Here is a 13,284-nt window from a genome sequence, read left to right as displayed (position 1 = left end):
CCAAACAGTTTATGGCCTTTAGAAAGGAAATGCTTAAAACACTGAATGAAATGAAAGAAACAGAGTTGAAGGAACTAAAAGAAAAACAGGAAAGTACAATCAGACAGGTGAAGGAAGTAAACAAAACAACTCAAGACCTGAAGATAGAATTGGAAAAATTAAAGAAAACACAAATGGAAGAAATAATGGAAAGGAAGAATCTAGGGAAGAAAACAGGAACTACAGAGATAAGCATAACCAACAGACTACAAGAGATGGAAGAAAGAATCTCAGGTGTAGAAGATACAATGGAAGAAATCGATGTATCTGTCAAAGAAAATGTTAAATCCGAAAAATTCCTGACACAGACCGTACAAGAAATGCAAGACAATATGAAAAGACAAAACCTAAGAATAATAGGTATAGAGGAAAAAGAAGACTCCCTTCTCCAAGGCCCAGAAAATATTTTCAACAAAATCATTGAAGAAAATTTCCCCAAGCTAAAGGAGAGGCCAATTAGAATACATGAGGCCTACAGAACACCCAACAAATTTGACCAGAAAAGAAAATCCTCCCGCCACATAATAATCAAAACAGTAAGTATACAGAACAAAGAAAAAATACTAAAAGCTGCAAGGGAAAAAGGCCAAGTAACATATAATGGCAAACCCATTAGAATCACACCTGACTTTTCAACAGAGACTATGAAAGCCAGAAGGGCCTGGACAGATATCATGCAGACCCTAAGAGAACACAGATGTCAGCCAAGGCTACTATACCCCGCAAAACTCTCAGTCCTCATAGATGGAGAAAACAAGATATTCAATGACAAAAACAAATTAATACCTACAAACAAATCCAGCATTACAGAAGACACTGGAAGGGAAAATACAACCCAAGAAAGCTAGCTACATTCAAGAAAACACAGGAAATAAATAACCTCACTTCAGTAAAACAAAAAGCAACCAAGCACACAACCTGATGACCACAGCCAACATCAAAATCAAGAGATCTAACAGCCACTGGTCATTAATCTCTCTCAAAATCAATGGACTCAACTCTCCAATAAAAAGAGACAGATTAACAGAATGGATACATAAACAAAACCCAGCAATCTGTTGCATACAAGAAACACACCTAAGACACAAAGATAGACATTACCTGAGGGTAAAGGGTTGGAAGACGACTTTCCAAGCAAACGGACCCAAGAAGCAAGCAGGAGTAGCCATTCTAATATCTGATAAAATAGACTTTCAACCAAAATTAATGAAAAGAGATGGGGAAGGACACTTCATACTCATCAAGGGAAAATTCCACCAGGAAGACATCACAATCCTGAACATCTATGCCCCAAATACAAGGGCACCCACATTTGTGAAAGAAACATTGATAAAATTTAAAGCACATATAGATCCCCACACATTAATAGTGGGAGACTTCAACACCCCACTCTCAACAAAGGACAGGTCGACAAAACAGAAATTAAACAAAGAAACATTGTCTCTGACAGAGGTCATGAATCAAATGGACCTAACAGACATTTACAAAACTTTACACCCAAACACAAAAGAATTTACCTTCTTCTCAGCACCTCATGGAACCTTCTCCAAATTAGACCATATAGTGGGTCACAAAGCAAGCCTCAACAGATACAAGAAGATTGAAATAATCCCATGTATCTTGTCTGATCACCATGGAATAACGCTGGACCTCAACAATAACAGAAATAACAAAAAGCCTACACACACATGGAAACTGAACAACTTGTTACTAAATGACAGCTGGGTCAGGGAAGAAATAAAGAAAGAAATTAAAGTCTTTCTAGAAATCAATGAAAATGAAGACACAACCTACCTGAACTTGTGGGACACAATGAAAGCAGTGCTAAGAGGAAAGTTCATAGCACTAAGTGCCTTCAAGAAGAAATTCGAGACAGCTCATTCAAGCACCCTAATGGCTCACTTAAAAACCCTAGAAAAAGAAGAAGCAGACACATCAAGAAGGAGTAGACGGCTGGAAATAATCAAACTGAGGGCTGAAATCAATCAATTGGAAACAAATAAAACATTTCAAAGAATCAATGAAACCAAGAGCTGGTTCTTTGAGAAAATCAACAGGATCGACAAACCCTTAGCCAGGCTAACTAAAAGGCAGAGAGACACCACCCAAATCAACAAAATCAGAAATGAAAAGGGGGATATAACTACAGACACTGAGGAAATCCAAACAATCATTAGGACTTACTTCAAAAGTCTATATGCCACAAAATTTGAAAATCTAAATGAAATGGACAATTTTCTTGATCGATTTGACTTACCAAAGCTGAATCAGGACCAGGTAAATCAACTAAATAGTCCTATATCCCCCAAAGAAATAGAAGCGGTCATCAAAAGTCTCCCATCCAAAAAAAAGCCCAGGACCAGATGGCTTCAGCGCAGAATTCTACCAGACCTTCAAAGAAGAGCTAACACCAATTCTCTTCAAACTATTCCACAAAATAGAAACAGAAGGAATATTACCAAATTCATTGTATGAAGCCACACTCACCTTGGAACCTAAACCTCACAAAGACTCAACAAAGAAAGAGACTTTCCGGCCAATCTCCCTTATGAACATTGATGCAAAAATACTTAATAAAATACTTGCAAACCGAATCCAAGAACACATCAAAGATATTATCCACTATGACCAAGTAGGCTTCATCCCAGGTATGCAGGGGTGGTTCAATATACGGAAATCCATCAATGTGATCCACCATATTAACAAACTGAGAGAAAAAACCACATGATAATCTCCCTAGATGTTGAAAAAGCATTTGACAAAATCCAACATCCATTCATGTTCAAAGTATTGGAGAGATCAGGGATACAAGACACATATCTAAACATAGTAAAGGTGATATACAGCAAGCCTATAGCCAACATCAAACTGAACAGAGAGAAACTTAAAGCAATCCCACTGAAATCAGGGACAAGACAAGGCTGCCCACTCTCTCCATAGCTCTTCAACATAGTGCTGGAAGTCCTTGCTAGAGCAATAAGACAGTTGAAGGAGATCAAGGGGATACAAATTGGAAAGGAAGAAGTCAAATTATCACTATTTGCAGATGATATGATAGTATACGTGAGTGACCCCAAAAACTCTACCAGGGAAATCCTACAGCTGATAAACACCTTCAGCAAAGTGGCCAGATACAAAATTAACTCAAAAAAATCAGTAGCCCTCCTGTATACAAAAGACAAAAGGGCTGAGAAAGAAATTAGGGAAACAACACCCTTTACAATAGCCACAAATGACATAAGGTACCTTGGAGTAACCCTAACCAAGGAAGTCAAAGACTTGTATGAAAAAAATTTCAAATCTCTGAAGAAAGAATTAGAAGAAGATATGAGAAGATGGAAAGATCTCCCATGCTCATGGCTGGGCAGGATTACCATAGTAAAAATGGCCATCTTACCAAAAGCAATCTACAGATTCAATGCAATGCCCATCAAATTACCAAGACAATTCTTTACAGACCTGGAAAGAAAAATTCTCAACTTCATATGGAATAACAAGAAACCCAGAATTGCTAAAACAATCCTCTACAATAAAAGATCTTCTGGAGGTATCTACATCCCTGATCTTAAGTTGTACTATAGAGCAACAGTTTTAAAAACTGCATGGTACTGGCATAGAAACATAATGGTGGATCAATGGAACCGAACAGAGGACCCAGAAATAAACCCACACACTTATGGACACCTGATCTTTGACAAAGGTGCCAAAACCATACAATGGAAAAAAGATAGCATCTTCAACAAATGGTGCTGGTCTAACTGGATGTCTACATGTAGAAAAATGAAAATAGATCCATACTTGTCACCCTGCACAAAACTGAAGTCCAAATGGATCAAATTACCTCAACATAAACCAGGCACATTATATCGGCTTGAAAAAAAAGTGGGAAATACCCTAGAACTCATTGGTACAGGGGAAAACTTCCTGAACAGAACACCAACAGCACAGGCTCTGAGAGCAACAATCAATAAATGGGACCTCATGAAACTGAAAAGCTTCCGTATGCAAAGGACACCGTCATCAAAACAAAGCGACCACCTACAGATTGGGAAAGAATCTTCACCAACCCTTTATCTGAGAGAGGACTCATATCCAGTATATATAAAGAACTAAAGAAGCTGAAAAGCAGCAAACCAAGTAATCCACTTAAAAAATGGGGAACAGAGCTAAACAGAGAATTCTCTGTAGAGGAATACCGAATGGCAGAGAAGCACTTAAAGAAATGCTCAACCTCACTAGCCATTAGGGAAATGCAAATCAAAACAACCCTGAGATTTCACCTTACACACATGAGAATGGCCAAGATCAAAAACTCAAGTGACAACACATGCTGGAGAGATTGTGGAGAAAGGGGAACCCTTCTGCACTGCTGGTGGGAATGTAAGCTTGTACAACCACTCTGGAAATCACTCTGGCGCTTTCTCAGACAGCTAGGAATAGCGCTTCCTCAAGATCCAGCCATACAACTACTGGGCATATATCCAAAAGAGGCTCAAGTACACAAAAAGGACATTTGCTCAACCATGTTTGTAGGAGCTTTATTTGTAATAGCCAGAAGCTGGAAACAACCCAGATGCCCCTCAACTGAAGAATGGATGCAGAAATTGTGGTACATCTACACAATGGAATATTACTCAGCAATGAAAAATAAGGAAATCATGAAATTTGCAGGTAAATGGTGGGATCTGGAAAAGATCATACTGAGTGAGTTGTCCCAGAAGCAAAAAGCCACACATGGTACATACTCACTCATATAGACATACAACATAGGACAAACCCACTAAAACCTGTGCATCTAAAGAAACTAAGCAAGAGAGACGACCCTAACAAAAATGTCCAATCCCCATCCGGAAAGGCAAAGAGGATGGACATCAGAAGAAGAAGAAAACAGGAAACAACCTAGGAACCTACCACAGAGGGCCTCTGAAAGCCTCTGCCCTTCAGACTATCAAAGCAGATGCTAAGCCTGATGGGCAACTGTTGGGCATAGTGAATGGAATTTTAGGTAAGAACTGGGAAATAGTAAGAGCTGGAGAGGACAGCGTCTCCACAAGGAGAGCAACAGAACAAGAAAATTTGAACACAGGGAACTTCCCAGAGACTCATACTCCAACCAAGGACTATTCATGGAGATACCCCAGAACCCCTGCACAGATGAAGCCCAGGGCAGTTCAGAGTCCAATTGGGTTACATAGTAATGTGAAGAGGGACTGCCTCTGACATAATCTGATTGTCCTGCTCTTTGATCACCTCCCCCTGGGGGGGAGCAGCCTTACCAGGCCATAGTAGAGGACAATGCAGCCACTTTTGATGTGAACTGATAGACTAAGATCAGAAAGGAGAGGAGAACCTCCCCTCTCAGTGGACTTGGGGAGTGGCATGCAAGCAGAGGGAGGAGGGAGGGTGGGATTGGGAGGGGAGGAGGGAAGGGCTTATGGGGGGATTCAGAATGAATAAAGTGTAATTGATGAAAAATTAAAAAAAAAGAAAAAAAAACTTCCAGTTAGAGCATTTGTTGAAGATGCTGTCTTAAAAAAGACTCTCAATTGTATTGTTTTGTCTTCTTTGTCAAAACCAAGTATCAGTTGCTGTGTGGATTTATTTCAATGTCTTTTATTTGATTCCTTTGGTCTACCAGTCTGATTTGCTTCTATGCCAGTATCATGCTATTTTTCTTACTGTTGTTCCATACTACAGCTTGAAATCAGAGATGGAGATACCTCCAGAGGATCTGTTATTGTACAAAATTGTTTTAGCTATTCTAGTTTTTTTGTTTGTTTGTTTTATCCTATGAAATTGAAAATTTTTCTTTCAAGGTCTGTAAAATTTTGTATTGGTATTTTGATGGGAATTGCTTTGAATATATAGATTTCTTTTGGTAGGATAGCCATGTTCACTATGTTAATCCTACTGATCCATGAGCATGGGAGATCTTTCCATCTTCTAATATCTTTTTCAATTTCTTTCTTCAGAGACTTGAAGTTTTTCTTTTTCTTTTTCTTTTTCTTTTTTAATGTAGGTCTTTTACTTGCTTGATAAGATTTTTACCAAGGTACTTTATGCTGTTAGTGGCTATTGTAAAGGGTATTGTTTTCCTAATTTCTTTCTCAGCCAGTTGGTCTTTTGTATACAGGAAGGCTTCAGATTTTTTTTTTTGAGTTAATTTTGTATCCAGCCACTTTGCTGAAGATGTTTGTCAGCTGAAGGATTTCTCTCATAGAATTTGTGGGGTCAGTCATATATATTATTATATCATCTGTGAATAGTGATTCTTTGAGATCTTCCTTTCCAATCTGTCCCTTTGATCTACTTTAGTTGTCTCATTGTTCTAGCTACGACTTCAAGAACTATGTCGAAGACATAAAGAGAGAGTGGGCAGCTTTGCTCTGTGCCTGATTTCAGTGGAATTGATTTAAGTTTCTCACTATTTAGTTTCATGTTGGCTATAGGCTTGCTGCATACTGCCTTTTCTATGTTTAGGTATGTCCCTTGTATCCCTGATCTCTCCAAAACTTTAAACATGAACGGGTGTTGACTTTCATCAAATGTTTTTTTTTATTTTTTTATTTTCATCTAAGGAGATGATAATGTGATTTTTTTTCCTTTCAGTTTGTTTATATGGTGGATTACATTGGTGGATTTTTGTATGTTGAACCACCCCTGCATGCCTAGGATGAAGCCTACTTGGTTGTGGTGGATGATATCTTTAATGTGTTCTTGGATTCGGTTAAGATAAGTTTTACCATCATTTTCATTAAGTTCTAGGAAGTTTTTAATTTCTTTCTTTATATCCTTCTTGACCCAGGTGTCATTTTGAGTAGAGAGTTGTTCAGTTTCCATGTGTGTTAGGCTTTTTGTTATTTCTGTTATTTTTGATGTCTAGCATTAGAACATGGTGGTCTGATAGAATACAAATGATTATTTTAATCTTGCATCTGTTGAGGCTTGCTTTATACCCAGCTATATGGTCAGTTTTGGAGAAGGTTCCATGAAGTGCTCATAAGAAGATATACATTTTTCTGTTTGGGTGAAAGGTTCTATTGACATCTGTTAGGTCTATTTGATATAAGAACTCCATAAGTGTCATTATTTCTCGGTTTAACTTCTGTCTCAATGATCTATCCTTTGGCAAGAGTGGGATATTGAAGTCTCCCACTATTAAGGTGTTGGAATCAATGTGTGATTTAAGCTTTAATAATGTTTCTTTGACAAATGCAGGAGCTCTTGTGTTTCGTGCATAAATTTCAGGATTGTGATGTCATCCTGGTGGAGTTTCCTTTGATGAGAATAAAGTATCTCATCTCCATCTCTTTTGATTAATTTTGTTTGAAAGTCTATTTTATTAGATATTTGGATAGTTACTCCAGTTTGTTTTGTATGTCTGTTTGATTGGAAAACCTTTTGGGAGGCCTTTATTATGAGGTAGTGTCTATCTTTGTTGCAGAGGTGTGTTTCTTGAATGTAGCAGAATGTTGGATCTTGTTTCCACAACCAATCTGTTAGTCTGTGTCTTTTGATTGGAGAGCTGAGACCATTCATGTTACAAGCTATTAGTGACCAATGACTGTTAGTTCCTTTTATTGTGGAGTTGGTGGTGATTGTGTGTTTGTGTATTTGTTTTCTTTTGCTTTTTTGATGTGATGGTGTCTTTATCTTTTGTTTGTTTTTGGGTGTAGTTGACTTTGTTTGAAGTTTTTCTTTTAGTACCTTCTATAGGGCTGGATTGCTGCGTATATATTGTTTCAATTTAGTTATGTCATGGAATATTTTGTTTTATCCTTCTATGTTGATTGAAATTTTTGCTGGATATAGTAGTCTGTGTTGGCATCTGTGATCTCTAAGCTTCTGCATGACATTTGCTCAGGCCCTTCTGGCTTTCAGAGTCTGTGGAGAAGTCTGTTGTGATTCTGATAGGTTTGCTGATATATGTTACTTGGCCTTTTCCCCTTGCTGATTTTACTATTTTTTCTTTGTTTTGGAGATTATTTGATTATTGTGTGGCAGGAGGAGTTTCTTTTCTGGTCTAGTCTACTTGGTGTTTTGTAGGCCTCTTGTGTGTTAATGAACATCTCTTTATTACGATTGCTAAAATTTTCTTCTATGATTTTCTCAAAAATATTTTCTGGACCTTGGAGCCTGGAATCTTCTTTTTCTTATATCCTTAATATCCTTGGGTTTCCTCTTTTCATGATGTCCTTGATTTCTTGGATGTCTTGTTTTTGAAATTTTTCTGATTTTATTTTTTCTTTGAAAGATCTATCAGTTTCTGCAGCTGTGTCTTCAGCGCCTGAGATTCTCTCTTCTATCTCTGGTATTTTGTTGGTGATGTTTACCTTTGTGATTCCTGATCTCTTCTCTAAGTTCTCCAATACCAGGGTTTTCTGTTTGTTTGTTTGTTGTTGTTGTTGTTGTTTATTCTAATTCTGTTTTCATATCTTACACCATTTCCTTCATCTGTTTGACTGGATTCCTATCTGTTCATGATGGCCTCTATTTTTATGTTTATTTCCTCTTTATGAATAACTGCATAATTACAGATTTAAGATCATTTTCCTAAGTTTGAGCTGCAATAGAATATCCATTGATTTTTGGAGATCCAGCGAAGCTGTGATGTCCTGTTTTTTTCTGCCTGTATTCTTGCACCGACCATTAGCCATCTCGTTTTCTGTAGCCTTGACTGATAGTTCTTGGATTCTGTACTGCAGACTGGATCCACCTGTCTCTGGAGTAGTCTTTCTAGGATTCATTGTCTCTGCTGGTTCACTGTTTGTTGCACGGGTAGCTGGGGGCACAAGTGAAAAGATCTCTGGGTCTAGAGCTGCTCCAGTGCCCCACAGATTTCCTTAAGAAAGTGGAGGATGTAATTTGGGTCCCAGGCCTGGCTCAGCTCTTCTGGATTCACTGGCTATGCTGGCCATATTGTTTCTGACCCAGGTGGGCTCGGGTGCTGGGGAGCAGGCAAAAAGGTCTCTGAGCCTAGAGCTCCAATGCCCCATAGGCCTCCTTTGGTAGGAGGACAATGGAACTTGGGTCTGTTGCTTCTCAGGGCTCACTGATTCTGTGTGTGCAGGGCTCACTGGTTCTGGCCTATGTGAGCCAGGCTGCTGGGACACTGGCACATACATTTCTTTGCCTAGAGTTGCTCCAGTTTCCCACAGGCTTCTCTTAGGTAGTGGGTAATGGAACCTGGACCCAAGCATAGATCAGCTCCATTGGGTTCATTGTCTTTGCTCTGCTGGCTGGTTCTGACCTGGGAGAACCATGCAGGATTGGAGTCGGCAGACTAGATTAGAGCTGTCCCTCCCTTACAGTACCATAATGTATCCCTTCCACTGGGTGGTGAGAGGGAGTGTCACTAGCCCCTCGACTACATAGGTGTCCACAGGATGTTGAGTGTGGTCTCCCAGGTTTGGAAACAGGAGCCTCAAGTACCCAGAAGGTGTCCACAGGACTGGGAGAGTGGGTGCCCATGCTTGGAGTCTCACCCACAGTACAGGAAGATATTCACTTCATAGGCAGTGATAGTGAGCGCCTAAGGTCAGAGTTGGTGGGCTCTGGTTCCAGGAAGATATTCACAGAATGTGGGCTTGGATGGTGGATGGCCTAAGGCTGCAGGGTCAAAACTGGGTGTGTCCTCCCACTGCCTGTCCTGAAAGGTATCAGCAGATGGTATGTTTGGGTGGGTGGGTGGCCTAAAGCTGTAGGGTATGACCCCCGTGTACATCCCAGGAAAGTATCTACTGATGGTGGGTTCCGATGGGTGGCCTAAGACTGCAGGGTCAGAGCCAGCGAGCTGCTGCCGCTGTCAGTCCTGGTGGATTAGGGCAGGTGGTCTAAGGCTGCAGGGTAGGAGCATCCCCCGATTGCGCCATTGCTGCCTTTCCCAGGAATATATCCATAGATGGTGAGTTTCGGTGAGTGGCCTAGGATCAGAGCCCAGAGAGTCTCAGGAAGGTATCTGCAGATGGTGGGATTGGTCGGGTAGCCTAGGCCTGCAGCAGTGCAGGGCAGCCTGAAGATAGACCTACAAGTAACCCCGTGGATTTTCCTCTCACTTGAGAAACACAGCTATGTGGTTTTGGGGTCCTTCCTCTGCTACCCTGGGATTTAGGCATGCACTATTTTTTCTTTGCAATGTCTTATGGGAACAAAAGACCACCATCTTGGAAAGTCTTCTTTTATTTTCTTTGTAAACCTCTGTCCCTCTAACTGTCCAAAAATACCATACCAGAAAGTCTTCCCCAAATTTGTATAAGAACATCCTCACAGCTGCATAGAGAGAGCCCTCCTCTTCCAGGTCTTCCACAGCCTATGGAGTATCTAGCTCTGTCCCAATAGCAAAAGGTCACTTGCAATTAAGGCAGAATTTCATGCAACTGGCTGAGAAAACTGGCTGTATATCTGTAAGAGTTCAATTACCCATCTTAATCCCATACTTTTATGAAAGAACATTAATTGTCAACAAGCCTAGCTATGATGACCTTTCATGACCAGACACAGATATTCTAATGAAGATGGTAGTTTTGGGACTTATAGGGTAGTACTGGGAAATATTATCTTCATAAAAGAATGGTGAATCCATACTATATACAGAGTATAATGTAATAAACATTGTTTGCGTATATACTATCAAACTGTAGTGCTTTTTAAGTTCTCATGTAAGTGTTTTATGTTTTGTATGTCCAGAATTATCTACCATAATCGTTCTTTAAGCAATGAATGAGTGAAAAAACATGATGCAGAAAAACAGCAATACACAGTGAATCATCTTCAAACTGATGATTACAACATCCAGCAAAACTTAACCAGGAATCTCCGTTAAAACTATAAGGTTGTTCGTGACAGAGAGCACTCACCATCGGGAAGGTGGAAGGCGGAAACCAGCTCCATCTTTAAGGCATAGCATTCCGCATTTGGCTAAGGCCGAGGATCTGGCTTGCTTCCATGTATGTGGACCTATCTGCATTGCCCACGTGGCACGCCTGGGTTGGCTACCCAGAGGCTATTTAAGCTGTGAGCTGGCTTTCCCCGGGGTCCGAGGATTGTTCAATGTTCCTGAATAAACTGCATTGAAAAAAAAACAAAAACAAAAAAAACTATAAGGTTGATATTACTACTGGTGAGAGTTTTTGATTGCTTGATTTTGTTTTATTTTGTTTGTTTGTTTTTGACAAAAGGTTTCCTCTATGGACCTACTGTCAACATTTTTTTTTTTGTCTTTGACAGTACTCCTAATCTGTAGAATATAGAACACAGAAGACAATAACATCTAAAAGAGTCTGGACAAAGGGGATGGCAATATCCAATTTATTTTCTTAGATTCTCTATGCCATTTGTCACTGTAACTAAAATGTTAAAGCAAAGCAAGAGTATCCAGGAGTTGGCTGTGAATAAACAAACAAACAAACAAACAAACAAGCAAACCAAAAAACCAAGCAAACAAAAATACGAGAACCTTGTCTTTTTGGAGAGAGCTCAACTTCACTGTCCAGTGGATTGGTTAATCAGCACAAAAAGGAAGATTCAGGAAATATGAATTTCAGGTACTTGCTGAGAGTGGTGTTCTGAATAAGAATGCCTCCCATAGGTTCATGTATTTGAATATTTGGTCCCATTTAGTGGAACTGCTTGAGAAGGGTTAGGAGGTGTGGTCTTATAGGAGGAGGTGTATTTCTAACAGCAGCCTTTCAGGTTTCTGAAGATGACATTAGTGTGCTGTCTCTTAGCCTGAAACTTGCAAATCAGATGTCAGCTGTCAGCTATCATCTATCTGGCTATCACCATGCTTCTCACCATGATGGTAATAGATTAAACCTAGCAAACTGTAAGCAATTCTCTAATTAGATGCTCTCCTCTATAAATTGCCTTGTTCACAGTGTGTCTCACAACAATAGAATAGTCACTAAGACACTAGCTTTCTTCAATATGAAAATCAATCAAAAAGCCATTTATTACAGTGGTACAGAGCTTCAGCATGGGTGTTTCTATTTTGGTTTGGTCTATTGAATTGCACCAGAAGCTCACACTGATGTAATCAAAGCAAGGTCCTCTAGGGTTGCAGGAATAGAGTCTTTTTTTTCTTGACAATTTAAAAAAAAAGGAAAAAAAAGAAAGAAAGAAAACGGAAAAACCCAGGTATCGGCACTCAGCAAGGTGTTATTGAAAACAGAACACACACACAGAGAAAAGCACAAAAGCGGGACTAATTCCCCAGCTGAGTAGACGTTCTAATGAGAATGCAAGTTTTTCTAGCAAGAACCAGACCTTTGGGAGTATCCAAGGTTGGAATTAGCTAGTTTGGGCTGTCATGGGAACTGGAAAATAACAACAAAGAAGGGAAAGCTGATTGGTTCTTACACAGAAGGGCCCATTCTTTATTTTAAAGTCCTGTTCCCTATATGAATAAGAAAAGGGAAGCTCATTGAATCTTTTTTGTGGAGCTGAAGAAGTATCAAGAAATCTGCCATCTTTAGTGCTTACATTAAAAATAAATTATTCTACCTAGATCATTTCCCTGCCTGTCTCCTCCCAGAGAGCCAACTGACATTGTGTTTTAATTATAAATTATTAACCTAAGCTTTTATTGAGCATAAAAGGTTTAATTAAACTAGAATAATTACTTTTTCATTTGTTAATATTCAATTAGTAATTTGTTACTATAAAATACTTAAAAATACATGTATTGTGGTTTCCAGTTTTACATAGGCAAGGGTAAAGCACATTGGGGCAGGAATGGATGGTGGGGAAAACCACTTACTTCCTGGGGTGGAAGCAAAATACTGATATGATAGACTTGGGTCTCTAAGTCATCTTCAATGCCCAGTGTTACATATAAACTTCCTACATGTCCCTTGCCTTGTGAATGTCCTTGGCACTTCACATAGTGCTACTGTGAGAGCAAGCATTAGTTTACAGAATTAATCATGGGGCAGACACTTACCATTTGAACCATGACAATCAGCTCCTTTTTCAAGTTTCTTAATGTAACTTTCTCCACTTACCAATTATACATTTTTTTTTGGTAAGCCACAAAGGTCACTTTACCTTTGAGGTTGAAATTTCACAATGCCATTTGAAAGTTATTTGATTTTAAAATGTGTTTGTTATTGAAAGTTTACAATATACTTATGAATTTAGGACAACACCTGATATCAAAATTTCCATTTATAGAACTTTGATTAATGTACCTGACACAAATAGTTGATTAATACTGGATTTTTTGGCTGAGGAGATGCAAATTCATAT

At 39.2% G+C, this 13,284-nt stretch overlaps 1 protein-coding gene across 35 annotated transcripts in view; it reads left to right on the top strand.

Annotated features, from left to right (window-relative positions):
* Ptprd (protein tyrosine phosphatase receptor type D) overlaps positions 1-13,284 on the top strand; it is a 2,581,289-nt gene that overhangs the window by 876,552 nt on the left and 1,691,453 nt on the right. The window lies entirely within an intron of this gene.

Source organism: Meriones unguiculatus, chromosome 12 (genome assembly GCF_030254825.1).
Source record: "Meriones unguiculatus strain TT.TT164.6M chromosome 12, Bangor_MerUng_6.1, whole genome shotgun sequence".
Lineage (NCBI taxonomy): Eukaryota > Metazoa > Chordata > Mammalia > Rodentia > Muridae > Meriones > Meriones unguiculatus.
This window is presented reverse-complemented; position numbering and strand designations above follow the sequence as displayed.